The sequence below is a fragment of the Hemiscyllium ocellatum genome, unplaced genomic scaffold, assembly GCF_020745735.1.
Source record: "Hemiscyllium ocellatum isolate sHemOce1 unplaced genomic scaffold, sHemOce1.pat.X.cur. scaffold_169_pat_ctg1, whole genome shotgun sequence".
Lineage (NCBI taxonomy): Eukaryota > Metazoa > Chordata > Chondrichthyes > Orectolobiformes > Hemiscylliidae > Hemiscyllium > Hemiscyllium ocellatum.
Genome location: NW_026867852.1, coordinates 72,971 through 94,103, shown reverse-complemented (window position 1 = coordinate 94,103; position 21,133 = coordinate 72,971).

Sequence of the window (21,133 nt, the reverse complement as noted above, 5' to 3'; positions counted from 1 at the left end):
AGATGTTCTGGAGCTGAGATGACTGACCTCCAACAACAATGACCATCTTCCTATCTGTCAGGTATGACTCCAATAATGGAGTGTTGGCCAGCGATACCGTTTTTGCTTGGGGTCCTTGATGTCACATTTGGCAGAATGCAGCCTTGATGTCAAGGGCTGGAATTCAGTTCCTTTTTCTATGTTTGAGCCAAGGCTGTGACGAGGTCAGGAGCTGCGTGACCCTGGCAAAACCCAAATTGGGCGTCACTGAGCAGGTTAGTTTTGAGGAAGTGCGGTTTGATAGCACTGTTGATGACACCTTCCATCATTTTACTGATGATAGAGAGTGGACTGATAAGGCTGTATTTGGACGGGTCGAATTTGTCCTGCGTTTTATGTACAGAACATACTTGAGCAGTTTTTCCCCATTGTCGGTTTGTCAACATACTGGAACAGCTTGGCTAGGAGAGCGGGATGGTCTGGATCACAAGTCTTCAGGACTATTGCCGGCATGTTATCAGGGCCTATAGTCTTTGCAGTATGCAGTGCCTTCAACCGTTTCTTGATATCAGTGAATCGAATTTGCTGAAGACTGCTATCTGTAACGATGGGGATGACCGGAGGAGGCCGAAATGAATCATCCACTCAAAACTTCTGACTGAAGATTGCAACGAAAGCTTCAGCCTTATATTTTGCACTGTTGTGCGGGGCTCTTCCATCTTTGAGGTTGGGGATATTTGTGGAGACTCCTACTCTGGTGAGTTGTTTAATCGTCAGCCACCCTACAGGATCAGATTAGCAGGACTGCAGAGATTAATTCTGATGCATTGGTTCTGTGATCGCTAAGCTCTACCTGTCCCTTGCTGTTTATGCTATCTGGCACGCAAGTATTACTGTTTGGAAGCTTCAGCTGATGAACATTTTATCTTTATATATTCCTGGTTCTGCTCCTGGCATGCCCTCCTGCATTCTCCATTGAACCAGGTTTAATCCTCTGGATTGATGGTAATGATTGAGTGGGGGAAATGCTGGGCCGTGATGTTACAGAATGTGCTGGAGTATAGTTCTGCTGCTATTGATGGTCCACAGTGTCTTATGGACGGTTAGTCTTGAGTTGCTAGATCTGCTGAAAGTCTGTGTCATTTAGCATGGTGATAGTACCACACAACACAATAGAGTTTATGGAGACAATAGACTTTGTCTCCACAAGGACAGTGTGGTGGTCACTTTTACCGATACTGTCATGGACATATACCTCTGCAGTTGGTAGAATGGTAAGGACGAGGTCAGGTATGTCTTTTACCCTCTCGTTCATTGCCTCAACACATTCTGCAGACCCAATCTAGTACCTATGTCCTTAGGAGCCGACCAGCGTGATCAGTAGTGCTGCTGTAAAACCACTCTTGACAGTCGAATTTGAAATCCCCCAGCCAGAATACACTTCGTGCCCTTGCCACAGTCAATGTTTTCGCCAAGTGTTGTTTAACATGGAGAAGGACTGATTCAGCTGAGGAACGACGTTACGTGGTAATCAGTGAGAGTCTCCTTTGTCCATGTTTAATTTCTGTTGTTTCTGTAAGGTATGATTCCGTGAGTATGATTATGTCAGGCTGTTGCTTAACTATTCTGTAAGGCAGTTGTTCCAATATTGGCACTTGACTTCAGACGTCAGTAAGGAAGACTTTTCAGGTTCTACAGTGATGTTTCTAATGTTGACTTTTCCGGTGCCCATTTCGATGCCAGGTGGTCCAACCGGTTTCATTTGTTTGAATCTTTGCAGTGGTTGGTACAACTGAATGACCGATTAGACCTTTTCAGGGGGCGATCGAGAGTCAATGACATTGCTTTGGGTCTGGAATGGCATGTCAGGTTCCTTCATTGCAGGATATTAGTGAACCAGATGGATTCTTCTGACAATCGGCAATGATTTCATTCTCATCAGTAGATTCTTAATCCCAGGGATATTTTTACATTATTGAATTGAATTTCCACCATCTGCAGTGGCGGGATTCAACCTGGATCCACAGAACAGGAGCTAATTTTTCCGGATTGATAATCTATCGGTAATACCATGAGATCTACTTGGAACCACATGTTTTACTCAGCTGCCATTTCTTGTGCTGCCCTGTTTTTCATTCATTGCTTATGTTATTCTGGAATCTCATCCTTCATTAAATCCTGATGGAAATACACAGTCATGAACACATTCTCGACTGCTCGAATTTCATTCAGTCTGTTTAGTTTGAACAGACATTTCAAGGCAGCTGTACACCAGAGAAGAGCAGGAAAAGATAATAGGTGACAGTGCACTGTACCTGTCACCGGACCAGCATGCCTGTCCAGGAAGTATTTATTGTGGGTCAGAGAACCTCAATTATTATGGAGTGGATGGAGGCTAATCAGCCCATTTTGGAGTCACAAGCTCTCCAACTGCACAATTGGAGATCGAGAGAGTGTGTGAAGAGAGATTATGTGTGAGAGAAATAAACAGAGAGAAAGCAAGTGAAGGGGGATAAACTGAGAGAGGATTGAAAGGGGAGCGACTGTCTGAGTGCGAGAGGAAGAGGTGTTAGATGAGGGTGAAGTTAGATAGATCAGAAGACTGCATTTCGGTAGATAAATATGGACAGACAGAAGTTAGAAGCTTTATTTAGAAATTCCTCTGGACGGCAAGCCCTTTGTCTGGGTGCCGTACACTGTGAGCACTGTGCTGATACTGGCTGTCATCCCAAATAATTTATTTCCAACAATATCACAGAGCTGGGTTACTGACAGCTAAACAGAACCCATTCGGCCAATAGATTGGTTCCATAGAGAAAGCATAGTTTTTAAATAGACTGTGCCAAGAGCAGCAGGAAATGATAACCACCACCCCCCCTCCACGACTCCCCCCCCCCCCGCCCCGCCCACACCGATACTGTATGAGAGACTAGGCCAGAGAATCTTAGTGAGGGTACTCACTGACAGACGTGAAATCACGATCTTAGTTGTGGGTCAAATAATGATTGATAAAGTTTGCATACCACTTTCCTAGTGATGTAATTTACATTTCACTTTATATAGCTCAATATCAGGAGTGTATTTTAACAACCTTATCTCTTTGTACTTTGGTGTGTGCAGAAAATCATTTTGGTTCTGAATTTTATATTGCATAAACGCATTTCATTAATATTATCTCTGCTCATTCCTCATTGTAGGTGTACTCTTGAATCTGTTCTTCATATGATTATAAAGAGTTACATTGCAATTCTGGTAACTGGGGGACATCACTGTCCCTCCACCCAATCTAAAAAGCCATGTCTCCCAGCCCTCTCCATCTTCTGTCTTTTCCCCGATATCATAATCACAATGTAATTGAAGTCCATTAAATGACACTTCATGACAGTTCCTTAACATCGAAAGCATCACCAGCATGACCCACACCTGCCCTCCCTGATCCTGGAATAACAATCTGAACTGTGTTTGTCATGTGCAATTCTCTGTTCACGTATCCATGCCGTTTGTTTGTTGTAACCCACGATGTTTATGGCACATTTTGCTATCAGATCATGGATGATAGTTGTTTTCTCAATGTTTTACAGATATTGCAATGACTGATCAGTAGTTACAGGATTTATTTCTGTATTTATGAACAGAGAAGCATGTTTATGTTCCGTTAAACTTCTGGCCTTACTTCCATATCCAAGGCTGACTGAATGATTACACACAATCAATCTGCCATCCTCAACTTTCCTTCCTTCAGTCACACTCGCATATCACACCCAGAACGCATAAATGTTCAACGCTATTTTGAATTTTAATAAAGTAGCATTGAATTCAAAGGGGTTAACTGGAGCTATTTGTTCAGCCATTGTAATGATGTCAGTCTCCATGGATCATATGCGTCCCTAGAGTTTCTCTCTTCTATCAATAAGGGAATGCTTTCAGTGTTTTATACCATGGTGTGAGCGGGAGCATGTCCAACAGCAATAAGAGGGATTAGCAGCTTCAGAGAGAAGGGCAGGAGAGCTGAAAATCTGGGAACATTAGACTGGAATGTTCCAACAATGGACATGGATTTATCCGAAGGTCTTTACTGGCTTTCACAGCCTTGGATATCATTAGCATATCGGATTGAAGATGTACTGATGGTTATTCAAGCTGGTTACTATCCTATCCTTGCTATAGTTGGCGTTCCTGGTAAGTCACTCTGTCAGTTTATTGAAATGATCTGAACTGAATCGATGCTGATGATATGCAGATTTTGTAAAGGTGCAAGCCGGCATTTTCAGCTCCAATCAAATTTCCATTCCTTAGAAATTAAAACTAGCAAATTATTATTTACAAATTACTCACCAATACGCGACAGGAAAACACACTGTTCTCAGCCTCTTTGATTCATTTCCTCCTGCAAAGTGTATATCTCCATCTCCTCCCCACATACCAGTCCTGTCCATTACCACCGTTAAGACGTCCAGTCTCCTCCTCAGCCTCAGTTCAATTCCTGAATAAACCATCGTTTGTTCCTTTGTTAATTCCAGATACATCTGTTTCAAGTCCCTTCTAACCATGTGTCCAATACAAAATAATTGCACTTGAGATGTTTAACTTGTTCTCTGCACAAAATCTGAAAGATGGGCAGACAGTGTATGGTGGGTCACGTCATTGCCTCGTATTCTAGAGCCACAGAATAATAATCTGTTGATGTCGACTTGCCTTATGCCCATTAGAGAAGGCAGTGAGTCATCCTTCTCTGGTCAAGGTTCTGTTTAACTGCAAACCCACGGCAATTTTTTGCACTATTTATTGTCCTGTGGAACAGCTGAACCAGCCACTCAGTTCAAGATCGGCATAACATCCTGGCCTGACCATGGCTACACACATCCCGTGAGGGCAGAACAAAAGGAATAATAGCTCCCTTCATCTGCCTGCATCCCATTTTCCAACGGCTCATTTCCATTAATATAGGTAGCCATTCACTATTTTAGATGTATCCTTTGTGATTGAGTCTCTTCCAAGAGTGATGTCCATCTCCAATGTCACCTCTGGTGCTGGTTCTTTATTAATGCTGACCTCCAGATATAAGGATGTTTTTAAATTCTACGTCAGTGGCAGTGCATTGTAAATGAATTGTTTCCTGTGTCACACAAAAGAATTGGAGCCAACTAAGTGAGGGAAAGGAATTATTGTGATCAAACCTGAGAGTGTTGCTTAGGCAGTATTTGGGGTATTGTGGACAGATTTTCTTTCCTTTATATGGAGTGATCTCCTTATCACAGAGAGAGTGAAGAGGAGTTCCACCAGATTAACCCCTGGGATGATGGCACTATGAGGAGTGACTGAAGGTTGATCTGTAGCGCTGTGAGAGAATAAGAGGTGATTGCATTGAATCCTGAGAGGGATGGACAATCACTTCTTATATGCTAAACAGTCAATGAGAAGGTGATAAATTCCATGCCTACTATTTCACTCAGGATGCATGATTCGGAATATTTTAAGTGTCTGGGCGGATGTTACGCCCACCCACCCCAACCCCTACTCCCCATTGAGAGAGATGGAGAGGTCCAAGTTTTGAATAAACTCTCCCCACATTAATACAGTGCAGTTGGTGTGTGATCCTGCACTGAATGTTATATTATCCACCGCCCTGACAGCAGCCACATTACCTTCATTCTAAAACAGTTGACTATTTCCAACAGTTTCTGACCTTCATGAAGAACATGAATCTATCTTCTCAGAGATGCAAGGTGGTTCCTTAAGGTTTAGACCAGAAGACTATAAGACATTGGAGCATAAATTAGGACAGTTAGCCCATCGAGTCTGCTCCGTCATTCAATCATCGCTGATAGGTTTCTGAAACACATTCTACGACCTTCTCTCCATAACCTTTGATCTTCTGGATAATCAAAAACTATCGATCTCCGTCTCACATATACACAATGACCTGCCCCCACAGCCTTCTGTGGCAATAAATTTCAAAGATTCTCCATTCTATTGTTAAATAACTTTCTCCTTATCACTGTTCTAAAAGGTGTTCCCTTTCATCTAAGGCTGTGCCCTCTGATTCTAATCCAATGGAAACATCTTATCAACACCCACACTCTCCAGGTCATTCAGTATCCTGTCTATTTCACATTCCCTCTCATCCTTTCAAACTTTATCAAGTATAGACACAGAGTACTCAAACATTCCTCATGCAATAAGCTTTTCATTCCTATGACCAATCGCGTGAAAATCTTCTGAACACGCTCCAGGACCAGTACATCCTTCCATTGGCTGTGCTTGGTAGAGCCTGCTCAAAAATGAGCACAATACTCCAAATGTTGTCTGACCAGAGCAGGATACATTCAGTTCTTATATTCAATTTTTCTCGTAGTAAATGCTCCCAATCATAATTGCAAATACTCTCCTAAATGCTGCCTCAACGTGCAAGCTGACCTTGAGAGAACCCTGCACTAGAACTCCCAAGTCCCTTTGCACTTCAGATTTCTGAATTTTCTCTCCATTTGGAACATAGACAATGCCTCTATTCTTCGTGCTAAAGTGCATGACCTTACACCTTCAAACGTTGGAATACATCTGCCGATCTCTTTATCTGACCAAATCCTTGTTCAGCCTCTCCGCTTCCTCAATATGACCTGTCCATGTGCCTATCTTTGTATCGTCTGCAAACCTAGCCAGAGTGCCTCAATTCCCTCATCTAGATTGTTAATGTAACAAGTAAAAAGTTATGATTCCAACACTGAGCATTCTGGATCACCACTTGTCACCGGCTGCCATCCTGAGAAGTACACTTTTATCCCCACTCTCTGCTTTCTGCCAAACAGACAAGCTTCTATCCATGCCACCACCTTGCCTCTAACACCACGGACCCTTATGATACTCAGTAATCTCCTGCGTGACACCTTGTCAAAGGCCTTCTTGAATTCCAGTTGGATACCATCCATTGGTTGTGCTTGGTAGAGCCTGCTCATTTGACCTTCAAAGAATTCCAATAGATTTGTCAGGCATTAACTTCGCTTGATGAAATCATGCCGACTTTGCCCTATTTTACCAAACACTTTCAAGTATTCAGAAACCTCATCCTTCACAATGGATTCCAGGATCTTACCCACGACAGAGGTTAAACTATTCATGGTGGGTTTTTTTTGTCTTTTTCCTTACTCCCTTGTTAAAAAGGGGTGTCACGCTAGTGGGTTTCCGATGGTCGGGGATCGTTCCTTACTCTAGTGATTGCTGAAAGATCTCCACGATTGCCTCCACTCCACCTTCGGTATCTTCCTTATAATACTGGGATGTATTCCATCTGGTCAGGGTTATTTAACCACCTTCGGGCCATTACATTTTTTATCTAGCATGTTTTCCATGGTGGGGGCCATCATACTCAGCTCTGGCTCCTCAATATCTTAAATGTTTAAGGTGTTACTCGTGCCTTCCACCATGAAAACTGACACAAAGTAATTATTCAGTGCCTTTTCCATTTTCTCGTTCCCCACTACCATCTCTCCAGTATCATTTTCCAGCAGTCCAATGTTCACTTTTGCCGCTCTTTTGTACTTTATATATCGAAAGAAACTGTTACAATCTTCCTTTATCTTACTGGCTAGCTTACCCCCATATTTAATAATCTCCCTCCTTATTTGATTTTGTTTGCCCTCTGTTTTGTCTTTGTAAACTTTCCAATCCTCAGGTTTCCCACTGCACTTTGCCACATTATATCATTTTTCTTTTACTTTTACGCTATACCTGACTTCCCTCGTCAGCGATGGTTGTCCCATCCTCCCTATACAAGTCTCTTTTTCCTAAGGATAAATCTCTGCTGTATCCTGAATTAGTCCAACAATCTCCTGCCATTGCTGTTGCACTGTCTTTCCTGCTGGGCCCGTCTCCCAGTCAATTCTACCCAGCTCCTCACTCATGTCTGTGCAATTGCCTTTATTCAGGTGTAATACCGTTACTTCTGATTCTATCTTCTCCATCTGAAACTGCAGAGTAAATTCAATCATATTATGATCACTGTCACCTTAAGATCCCCTCATCTAGTCTGCCTGCACAAGCTAATCCAAAAAGCCATCACGTAGACATTCCACAAATTCCTTTTCCTGCCAACCACTATCAATCTGAATTCCCAGTCCATCTGTAAAATAAAATCCCACATGATCACTGTAACTTTGCCTTTCCTACAGATCTTTCCAGCTCCGGTTGTATCTTACACCCCAGCTCCCTGTATATAACTCCAACTGCATTTTTTCACTTTTTTGATTCCTCAATTCTACCGACACAGATTCTACACCATCTAAACTGATTACATTTCTTATTATTGATCATTGATTCGATTCCAATCTTAATACTGAGACAACTCTATCTCTCTGCCCACCTGCCTATCTTTTCGGCAGGATGAATATCCTTGAATATTCAGCTCCCAATCCTGATCCTCTTGCAGCGATGTCACTGTAATGCCCACTGTGTCGTATCTGCCAATTTATGGATGAGTTACCTTATTCCTTATACTGCATGCTTTCTGATATAATAGTTCAATCCTGTATTACCCGTCGCTCTTCTCATTGTCATTTGTTTGACCAGCCGTTGGTACCTACACGGACCCTGACCACTGGATCATTCCCCTCCCGCACCAAGTTCTGCAACCCAGATGATATATCCCAAACCCGAGCACCATATAGGCAACACAACCTTCAGGACTCTTAATCCCGATCACGGAGGACGGTATCTATGCTTTTAACTATACTATCCCCAATTATCCAGCTTTGGCCAGCATGGTGACACAGAAATGCTGCCTCACAGTGCTTGGGACTTGGGTTCATTTCTAATCTCTGGACCCTGTATGTGTGGACTTTGTAGATTCACCCGTGTCTGCATTGGGAGCATTAACTCTTTTCTCTCTCCACAGTACGTCTCTGTGTTTGCTTCAGATTTTGTACCATCTACAGTATTTTTGCTTTTGTTCGATGGAGAAATGCAGCAAATGTGACAGGTTTTTGTAAAAACAGCTGTGGTTCGCGGGTTCCTCTGGGTCTTTAGGAATCTTGCCCGGCCACTTGTCTGAGTGAAGTGTCCCTGGATGCCCATTCCATCTGTCTCAGTTCCCGCAGTCCATCGTCACTACATGCAGCCGTTCCTTGTGCCATCCCTGGGACTCCCCACATCCCATTGCCTGGCACTAGATACTCCCTTCGCAGGACTGTGCACACAACGACACCGGGAACTTTCGGACCCGCTGGGGATGCTGGGTAAAGACCCTGCCATTGAAAGGAACAGAATAAGTAGAATCCAATTGAATAGCAAAGCTGAGTAAACTGGTGGAATCATATCCATCTGCTCTGACGTATTCTAATCTTCTGTTTATCCTCGTCCATCTGCAAATAGATGGTCCTTATGTACGCCTTGTCAAACAGGTTTGGTGGCGGGGATAGATATCAGATCCGGTGGTCATTGGACTGATTCAGTGGTCTCACTTTCCTGACGTCAAACTTAAGATTTTATTATCAAGTCTAACCAGTTTAATAAAAAGGCCTTGCTGGAGTTGTGCTGAAAAGATATTTGAATTCTGGAGACATTAGAATATGTCACGTGCGAATGAGGTACGGAATCGTAAGGTAACACAGTTAAATACACGATCAAAGAGCTGGCAGGGGAGGCAGCACTTCCGATATGTGGATCGTTGGGATTCCCGAGTCGGGAGGACATACACAAAAAGGACAGGATGAACCTGAACTGGCAGCAATTTATGAAATGTGGATTATTGGGATTCACGGGTTAGTATGATACACACAAGAAGGACGGAATGCACTTGAACTGATAACAGTCTCCGATATGTGGATCATTGGGATTCCTGGTTGATAGGATATAAACAAGATGGACGGGATGGACTTGAACTGGCAGCAACCTCCTGGAAGGCAGGTTTGCTATCGTCCTTTACGAGGGTTTAAACTTATGTTTGGCGGCGGTGGGGGAGGGGTGTGTGGAACCACAGCAGTAGGCCCACAGGTACAGTGACTGAGGAGGAGTTGGAGACTAATCCCAGTCTAGTTAAGACCAACAAAACAAAACAGTGCACTGAACACAATGGCCTGGCAGTCTGAAGTGTGCTGATTTTATGTCGCTGCATGTCAGAAAATAGGAAGAGATTATGGTTAATTGTCCACTGTGTCCTTCACTGGACCAGCTTGTCTCTCCAGGCACCAAAACTTGTTACTGTGGGTCAGAGAACTTCAGAATTCATACAACACAGAAGGAGGCCATTCAGCCCACCATGCGTCCATGAGCTCTCCAACTTGACAACTTGAAAATAGAGGTAATGATCGGAGCTAGACTGAAAGGGAGAGTAATAAACAGAGAGAAAGACAGTGCAGTGAGATAAACAGAGTGAAAAAAAGGAGCGACAGAGTGAGTGAGAGCAAGGGGTGTCAGACGAATGTGAAGTTAGATCAGGAGATAGCATGAGGAGGACCACACAGAAACTTTTCTTAGAAACTCTCACAGACTGTCTGGTGCCATACCCTGTGAGCACCATGCTGATACTGGCTGTCATCCCAAATCATTTATCGCCAATAACATCCCAGAGCTGAGTTGCTGACAGCTAAACACAATCCAATAGACCAATAGATTGGTTCCAGGGAGAATGTGGATTAATTTATATATTCTCGACCAACAGGAACATATGGCCCCTGTAGACACTGCGTGAGAGGCAGGGTGGAATCTCAGTGAAGGGACTCACTGGCAGAGGGGAAATCAGGATCGCAGCTGTGGGTCAAATAATGATTGATAAAGTTTGCACACCACCTCCATGGTTTTGTAATTCACATTATAACTGATATAGCTCCACATAGTAAGTGTATTTTAACAATATTGTCTTTTTGTAGTTTTCATATTTTGGGATGTACAGAAACGCTTTTTTATCTTGTATTTTGTGTTGAATAAACACATTTTATTCTTGAGGAAGAAAGGACCTGCTCCGATGGCACAGTGGTCATCTGAACCTTGCTGAGACAAAGTCCGAGTGAATCCTAACTGGGGCTGCAGACAGAGCTTTAAACTGAATAGGAGTGTGTGTGTGTGCGGGGTGGGGGTGCAGTTATAAGGTTTAATTAGAAAAGCCGAATTAAAAGAGGAGGCAAAAGTACAGAACTCAGTAGAGGTTATTAAAATCTCCAGCACAGGTACAAATAGGATAGAGCATCTGGAAATGTTTAACATATCAAACTTCAGGCGCACTGCACAAATGAATGACAATGAGAAGAGGGACGGACAATGCAGGACTGAAGAGGTTACAACTGAATGCATGCTGTATAAGGAATAAGGTAAATCAGCTTGTGGCGCAGAATTACATCAGCAGATAAGAAGCGAGGGGCATCACAGAGATGTGGCTGCAAGGGGATCTCAATATTTAAGGATATTTAAGGATAGGCAGGTGGGCAGAGGGAGTGGATTTGCATTGTTAGTAAGATATGAAATTAAATCAATAGTAAGAAAGGAAGTAAGGGCAGATGGTGTAGAATCTGCGTGGGTAGAATTGAGGAACCACAAAGGTAATACAACCACAGTTGAAGTCTTGTACAGGGCTCCAAAGAGTAGTCAGGAGCTGGGGCACAAGATACACCAGGAGATAGAAAATATGTGTAGGAAAGGCAAAGTACAGTAATCATGGGTGATTTCAATATGCAGGGGAACTGGGAACATTAGATTAGTAATGGTTCGCAAGAAAAGGAATTTTTGGAATGTTTATGAGATGGCTTTTTGGAGCAACTTCTGGTGGAGCCCACTCGGGAACAGATGATACTGCATTTAATGACGCAGGATTCGTGATGGAGATTAGGGTGAAGGTAAATTTCGGAAGCAATGATCAGATCATGGTTGAATTTATTCTGCAATTGGGAGAGAGAAGATAGAATCAGAGGTAACAGTATTTCAGCTGACTAAAGGCAACTACAGAGGCATAAGGGAGAAGCTGGGTAGAATTGACTGGGGAGTGGTTAAGCATCAAAAACAGGGGAACAGCAATGGCAGCAGATTCCAAGATTAATTCACGAGTCACAGCAGCGATTCTTGCCGAGGAATTGAGGCATGGTACAGGGAAGATGAGGGAGCCAGGGCTGACGACGGAAGTCAGGGATTGCATACAAGCAAAAGAGCAAGCGTATAATGTGGTGAGGGGCAGTGGGGAACTAGCGAATTGTGAAACTTACAAAGACTAACAGAGGGCAAAAAAAGGACAGAGAAGATTAGATATGGAGATACGCTAACCAGTAATACAAAGGAGACTGTAAGAGGATCTTCAGATATATAAAGTGCAAAAGAGAGGCAAAAGTGAATATGGACCACTGGAAAATGATGCTGGAGAGACAGTAGTGGAAAACAAAGAAACTAATGAGGAACTTTGCATCAATGTTCATGGTGGAAGACACAAGTAATTTCCCAAAAATTGAAGAGAGTGAGAGGGCAGAGCTCAGTATGGTGATCATCACCAAGGAGAACATGCTAGAAAACAGAACGGTCTGAATTTGGATAAATCACCTGAACCATATGGACTACACCCCAGCATTGTAAGGGAGATAGCTGAAGAGGTAGTGAAAGCGAAAGTGGTAATCTTTCAGGAATGAGTAAAATCAGGAATGGCTGGAAAATTGCTAACGTGACACTCCATTTAATAAGGGAGTTAGGCAGAAGATGGAAAATTACAGACTGATTAGCCTAACCTTGTTTGTGGGTAACATCCTGGAATCCATCGTGAAGGATGGGATTTATGAATACTTGGATTTAGCAAAATAGTCCAAAGTCAGCATTGTTTCATCAATGGGAGGTCATACCCAACTGGAATACTTTGAGGGAGTAACGAGCAGATTTGACCAAAGAGAACCAGTAGATGTTATCCACCTGCTTCTATAAAATCCTTTGATAAGTTGGCACGCAGGAGGCTACTGAAAAAGATTAGTGCCCTTGGTGTTACAAGCAAGGTGCTAGCTTGGATAGATGCATGGCTGTCTGATAGAAAGCAGAGAGTGGGCATAAAAGTGTCCTTCTCAGGATGGCATCCAGTGACAAGTGGTATTCCTCAAGACTCAGTGTTGGGACCACAAAATTCGCTTTGTGCATTAATGGTCTACATGAAGGAACTGAGTGCATTCTGACGAAGTTTTCAAACAGTGCAAAGATGGAATAGAGGGTAGATAGCATCGAAGAGGTGGTTTGGCTGCAGGAGGGCGCAGTAGCACCCTCTAGCAAGCCTTCTGATGCTCGGCTTCCAGACCACCAACCTCAGGATACAACGCATCATCCTCCGCCATTTCTGTCACCAACAGTAAAACCACACCACCAGAGATATACTTCCCTCCCCAACCCTATCAACATTCTACTGAGACCATTCCCTTCATGACTCCTCGTTAGTTCACGCGTCCCCCCTCCCACACCCCAACAAGCCACCTTCCACTCCCAGCACCTTCCCTTGCCATTTCAAGAGGTATGAAACCTGTGCCAACAACTTCCTCCTCACCTCAATCCAAGGCCCAAAATGATTCTTCCACATCAGGCAGAGAAGATCCTGTGCATCCAAACACCTCATCTACTATGTCCATTGCTCCTGGTCTCCTCTACACTGGGGAGACAGGACGTCAACTTGCAGAACGGTTCAGGGAACACTCTCCGTCACACACCCAACAACCCCACTTCTCTGTGGCTGAATACTTCGCCTCTCCCACCACACCTCCAAGGACATGCAAATTCTTGGCTTCCTCCACTTCATTCTAGCCACCAGACGTCTGGATGAAGAGCGTGTCGTCTTCCACCTTGGAACCCTTCAACCACATGGTATCCAGCGCAATGTCACCAGTTTCCACATCTCCTCTCCCTCCACCTTATCCCAGATCTAACCCTCCAACTGAACACCGCCTGTTGAACTGTTCTACCTGTCTATCTTCCTTCCCATCTATCCACTCAACCTTCCACTCTCTCCACTCACCTCGATTTAGACATCGTCTTCCAAGCTACCTTCCTCCCAGCCGCTCCCATTCATCTCTCAATCCCTTTCCGCCCACCCACTTCATTCCCGATAAAGTATTTATGTCTGAAACGTCGAATATCGTGTTCCTCAGAGTCCGTCTGACTGGCTGTGCTTTTCTAGCACCACATTTTTTGACTCTGATCTCCAGCATCTGCGGTCCTCACTTTCTCCTGCTGAAGGATTTGCACAGGTTAGGGGAGTGAGCAAAAAAGTGGCAGGTGGAGTATAACGTGGGCAAGTGTGAGGTCATGCAGTTTGCCAGGGAATATAAAGACATGGATTATTTTCTAAATAGCTAGCTAGTTCAGAAGACTCGGGGGTGGGGGTGGGGTGCGGTGCTAGTCCAAGGATCTTGAAAGGTAAACCTGCAGGTTGTTAGCAGTTGAGAAGGCAAATAAAATGATTCCATTTATTTCAAGAAGGCTTGAATATAAATGCAGTGATGTACTTCTGAGACATTATAAGGTTTTGGTCAGGCTACAGTTGGATTATTGAGCAGAGTTTTGGGTCCCATATCTCTGGAAGGATGTACTGGCCCTGGAGCATTTTCCGATAAGATTCACAAAAGTGGTCCCAGGCATGAAAAGCTTAACATATGAAGAACATCTGAGGGCTCTGAGTCTATATTTGATAGATTTCAGAAGAATGTTAAGAGGTCTAATTGAAACTTATAGAATATTGAATGACTTGAACAGGGTGGATTTTGGGAAGATATTTCCAATGGAGGGGAGACTAGGACCCGAGGGGACAGAGTAAAGAGAAGACCTTTTCAAACACAGATAAAGATGAACCTCTTCAGCCAGAGAGTGGTGAATCTAGGGAATTCACTGCTACAGAAGGCTGTCTTGGCCAGGTAATTGAGTATATTTAAGAGTTAGGCAGATAGGTTCTTTATTGTAAAGGGGATGAAGGGTTACAGATAGAAATTGGAAGAATGGTGTTGAGAAGCTTAACAACCATCATTGAATGGCGGAGCAGGCTCAATGGGCTGAATGGCCAAATTTCTGCTCCAATGTATTCTGGTCGTATGGTTAATATTGGCTCTCCTCATTCCTCATTGGAGATTTATCCTGGAATTTGATTTTCTTATGATTTATAAAGAGTAACATCCCTCCAATCTCTGCAGCCATGTCCCTAATAACATAATCACACTGAAATTGAAAACCAATGCATGGTACTTAATCACAGTTGATTGACATCGACAACATTAACAGCATGACACTCACCTGCCCTCTCTGATCCTCGAATAACCATCTGAATTGTGTGTCATATCATATTCTCTGTTAACACATCCATGCCATTTGTCTGTTATAGCTCATGTTGTCGAAGGCACATTTGCCTGTCAGATTATGGTCGAGAAAACTTCTCTCCATATTTTACTGACATTATAACCACTGATCAGTAGTTACAGACTGTATGATTCCATTTATAAACGGAGAAACTTGTTTATATGCTGACAATCCTTTGACATTACTCCCATATGCAAGGCAGATTGAATGATTACACGCAATCAATCTACCATCTCCAATATGCCTTCTATCTGCCACCCCCACATATCCCAAGCTAAATGAGTAAATTTTAAACGTTCTTTTGAATTTTAATAAAATCAATATTGAACTCAAAGAGGTTAAATTGAGTTATTTGTTCAGTGACTGTGATTAATGTAAATCTCCGTGGATCCTAATTATCCCAGTGGAGAGTTTCCATCGTTGAAAGATAAATGGACTCTGTTCAATTGCTATCCCACAGTGTGAGTAGGAGCATCACTTACAGCACTAACAGGGATGAGCAGCTCGAGAGAGAGGGAGAGGAGAAAACAAAAAATGAGAATATTAAACAGGAATGTTACAATAATAGATCATAATCTGAGGACAATGAATTAGAATGTTCCAACAATGGATCCGAATCTGAGAACATTGGACTGGAATCTTCAAACAATGGACAGGAGTTTATCCGAGGGTCTTTACTGGCTTTCTCAGCCTTGGATATCATTAGCATATCGGATCCAGAATATCCTTTGGATTATTCAAGGTGGTTACTATCCCATTCTCGCGATAGCTGGTGTTCCTGGTAAGTCATTATATTTCTGATGAAAGGGCTCTGGCCCGAAACGTCGAATTTCCTGTTCCTTGGATGCTGCCTAACCTGCTGTGCTTTAACCAGCAACACATTTTCAAGTGATTATATTTGTCTACTAAACTGGGTTGAACTGAATTTCGGCTCCTGATATGTACATTTTGGAAAGTGCAAGACAATATCTTTACTTCCAAACAAAAATTCATTTCCTTATATATTATAACTATCAAACTACGATCTATGAATTACTCACTGATTTGCGAGAAGGAACCAGACTCTTTTCAAACTCCATAATCCATTTTGTCCTTCACAGATAAACATCTCCATGTCCTCCCCACTCACCAATCCTGTCCAATACCGCCATCATTATATTCCAGTCTCGTCCTCGGTCTCAGTGCAATATCTGAATAAACCATTTGTGCCTTTGTTCAATCCGGATGCAACAGTTTCACGTTCCTTGTAACCATGTCCGTCACTAAATAATTGCTATTGAGAATTTTTAACTTGTTCTCTGCACATAAGGGAAGACAGTTTATAGTGGTCAAGCCATTGACTCATAATTTAGAGCCACAGAATAATGGTCTGTTGATATCTCATGAAGGAATTTGGGGAGTTTAAAAGCAACCATTATCATTTGTTATAAAAACCAATCTGCTTGCCTCAAGACCTTTGGGAAGTCAATGTGTCATGATTCCCTCCTCAGGTTTCCGTGTGACTTCTGTGATGAACACGTGGGTGGGCTGTACCTTTTAGAGAATTAAAAGCCAACAATAACGACCTGACAGCACCAAAAGTTCTGAAAAATAGATATAGTGTAACATTTGGTCGAACAACCCAATTAGCTCATTGTCTCGAAACAAATTCAACAAAACATTTTAAATTATACCCCAAAATACCCACCTCCAACCAAGTTTCAATTTATTATATTGACAATCTTAACAGCCAATGATATAATCCAACAGTTTGGCGGTACAAGACCGTGGAAAATTGAAAAATTGCGAGAAGAACCGCCAAGTTACCAGCAAGCAAAGACTGCCTGAAAAATAGCTATCTTTATTGACTAGTAACTGGTGAAGCAGAGTCCCCAAGAAGAAAAGAAGACAGGAAAATGGAGAAGAACCAAAAGCTTCCTGGTTTTGAGATAAGCAGTTTTGTTTTGTATATCTTAATTAGGAGTCTTGTCGGCCTAGTATTGTGGAGGGGGAAGGTAAAAGACAGGTTAGAGGAAGAAGTTGTAAATAGTCGTTTGTTTATTATTCTCTGTTATACTTTAAGAAATAAAGTTGTTATTTTTTACTTTAAATAGATTTGGACTCTAGAATTATCACAGATTACTGCATTGGATAAATCTTTTCTCTGTTTCTGGTTTTAATTAAGCAGGAAGATTTATCCTCTGTTGTAACACTACAAACCCATAGCTATGCGTTTTACTCTTTACGGTACTGTGGAACAGCTGAACCAGTCACTCAGTTCAAGATCCTACATAACATGCTGCCCTGGCCAGGGCTTCATACATCCTGTGAGAGAAGAATAAAAGGAAAGATAGCTCCCTTTTTCTGCCTGTTTTCTGTATTGCTACATCTCATTTCCATTCAGATACGTGATCATACCCTATTTTAGGTGTATACAATCTCATTGAAATTCTCCCCGAGAGTGATGCACATCTCCATAGGAATCTCTGGTGCTGGCTTTATTGATGCTGACGTACAGATCTAAGGCACTTATAAATTCCATGTCAGTCGTTGTGCATAGAGAAGGAATGGCTTTTTGTGGCACATGAAATAAATGGCGGTGTCTAAATGAGAGAAAATATGTTTTTTGACAATCCCTGAGAGTGTTGTTGAGGCAGTATTTGGGGTACTGTGGATAGACTTTCTCTCAAGTTTCACCAGACTAATCCCTGGGATGTTGGCACCATGAACAGTGAGTGAAGTTCAGTGAGAGAATGAGAGGTGATTGCATTGAACCTTAAGGGGAATGGAAAATCACTCATGTCGTTCTAAACAGACACTGATACGGTGATAAGTTCCATGGCTTTCTTTCACTCAGATTACATGGTTCTCGATAGTTTAAGAGCCTCTGAGAACATTCCACCCAACCACCCCTACTCCCTATTTCAACTGAGACAGAGAGAGAAAGAGAGGAGAAAGAGAGGAGAAAGAGAGCGAGAGAGAGAGAGAGAGAGAGAGAGAGAGAGAGAGAGAGAGGCTCCGGCTTTTGAATAAACTCTCGCAACATTAATACAGTTCAATTGGTGCATGATCCTGCAATGAACGTCATGTTTTCCATAATCTCGAAGCAGCGACTAGACCTTCATTATAAAAACGTTAACTCTTCCCAGAATTACAGAGAGAAGGAAAGTCTTTTTTACGCGACAGGAATGAAACGGAGATGTCTAAGTGGAAAAAGAGTTATGGTGATCATCACTGAGAGTGTTGTTGAGGCAGTATTTGGGATATTGTGGACAGACATTCTCTCCTTTATAAGGAATGATCGTCTTGCCACAGAGAGAGTGCAATGGAGTTTCACCAGACTAATCCCTGGGATTATGGTACCTAGAGGAGACAGTGAAGATTAATCTCTGGCGTTGTGAGAGAATGAGAGGCGATTATATTGAAACTTGAGGGGGAAGGACAGTCACTCACGATGTTCTAAATAGACACTGATACAGTGAAAAATTCCATGGCTTCCTTTTAACTCGGGTTGCATTATTGTCGATAGTTTAAGAGCCTCTGAGAATATTCCCCTCACTCCACACCCAATCCCCATGTCGCATGAGAGAGACAGAGGGCCAGTCTTTGAATAAACTCTCCCCACATTAATACAGTGCATTTCGTGTGTGGTCCTCCACTGAAAATCTGATTATCCGCAATCCCTACAGCAGCCACAATACCTTCATGCTAAAACAGTTAACTATTCCCACCAGATTCTGACTTCCATGGAGACGATGGGTGTGTCTTCTCGGCGATGGAAGATGCCTCCTTGAGACTTGGCACAAATCATTTGGCTTCCCTCCTCATTGGCAGCAAACTATGTTAAAGCAGCACACGTTCTATAAACAATGGAACCATGATTAACATCATGGAGCCCTCTATCAGTGCCGTCTCGGTTTCATTGGTTTGTCATGTTGGAATATCAATGACCCCCTCTTGTTCTGGTATAACTGTCCCGTAGGGATGAATAGACTCCTCCTGGTCTCATGGAACAGGTTTAAATGTCTGATTGGGCTCTGCCTGTTCCTGTTTAACAGCTCGATGCACTGAACAGACCACTCTTCTTCCTGTCTAACAGGCAGGAGTATTGAATGTGCTGTCACTCTTCCTGTTCCTGAATGCTAGCTCATACCTGTGTGCAACCAGCTTGAGATGCTGAATGAGCTCTTTTTTTAACTGTGGAAATGTGCAGTGTCTGGCCGTGCTGTTACATAAATGTTACCGACACTTTAACAGCACAAACCGGAATGCTGTCCGGGTCTTTCTGCACATGGACACAGAATGGTTCAGGAGCTGATGGGGGACAAAATGTTCTGAACATTCTGTGATCTTCAGTCATCATACCTACTTCAGATCTTATGATGGGAAAATACATTGATGGAGCAGTTGAAGATATTTGTGCTGAGGGGGCTAACCTGGGGATCTCCTGCAGAGATGTCCTGGGACTGAGAGGATTGTTGGCAATTGACCCCAAACCTCTTTATTTGTGTTCTGAAAGACCCCGTCCAGTGGGAAGGTTACATCTCATCCGCATTCAGCTCAAATAAGTAGGTGGTCCCGTTGCCATCCTCAGACAAATACAGCCTTGGTCTCAAAACCATTCGCTCTTTCCTGAGCCCCTGTTTTCGCCTCTTGTTCATATCAATAGGTGACGGTGTATGTATAGGGAGTGCTTTCCTCTCACAGAAGGTAATCACTGTCACGAATTATCTGGGCTAGAGAGCTAGGGGAGCTATATCACTGAAAGTATTTAAGGAGGAGGTAAGTGGTGAAGAATTGGCCATTAAAGAGGAGTTAATTTCAACAGTAGATCAGCCATGATGGTATACAATGGCTCGATCATCCGAATTACCTGATCCTGTTCCTTTTGTTTCATATTCAGTAATTGCAAAGGTAATGGCTTTAATTTTCCTGAATTTTCTTTTATTAAACGTTGCAATCAGAGAGAGTAAAGTATTTTGTGAGGTATGGGTATGCCGGCCTTTTGTTATGGGGGATTATCCGTTTTGATCTTAGCTGAGAAATAGTATTGAACCATCCATGACTTTCTGAAAAGTGAATCAGCTGGATGCATATTATCTCCTGTCAGGGCGATTAAAGCTAGAGAATAAACTTTAAGGAAAAGATACATTGATATTAACACACAGACTATGAAAAACCTACCGATATTTACATATTACACAGACACATGTAAGCATGTCTTCAAATTATAAAGTGGGGACATTTTTTTGCGATTGGAAGGAATTGTGTACAACAAGAGCAATGACGCACCTGCATACAACCCATAATCAGGTTTTCCAGAGAGTGTTCGTGGAGATCGCACATGGTCCAGTTTGGTGTTCAGTTGACAAAATTGTATGTTCCAACGCAGAGAGGGAGAAAAATGTTCCCTGTCTGAGAAGCAGCAGCCGATTGATCCCTCTCTCTTACTGCTGCTCAGTCCTGGGTTGCTACGTTCTATTAAACCCCTCACAGCTCCTGCAAGGAACAGATCGAGGCCACTTGCTCTAAATACCTGGTCAACAGTAACACAGGATCTCATTCAGTCCCTCAAGACTGTCGCACATGGTTTGGTGTCCGTTGGAAAATGTCATTTGGTTCGAAAGACATCTCTAGTCTCTTTATAGTGGTTTCTCTCTGCAACTCTAGGTACCATAATCCCAGGGATTAGTCTGGTGAAACTCCATTGCACTCTCTCTGTGGCAAGACGATCATTCCTTATAAAGGAGAGAATGTCTGTCCACAATATCCCAAATACTGCCTCAACAACACTCTCAGTGATGATCACCATAACTCTTTTTCCACTTAGACATCTCCGTTTCATTCCTGTCGCGTAAAAAAGACTTTCCTTCTCTCTGTAATTCTGGGAAGA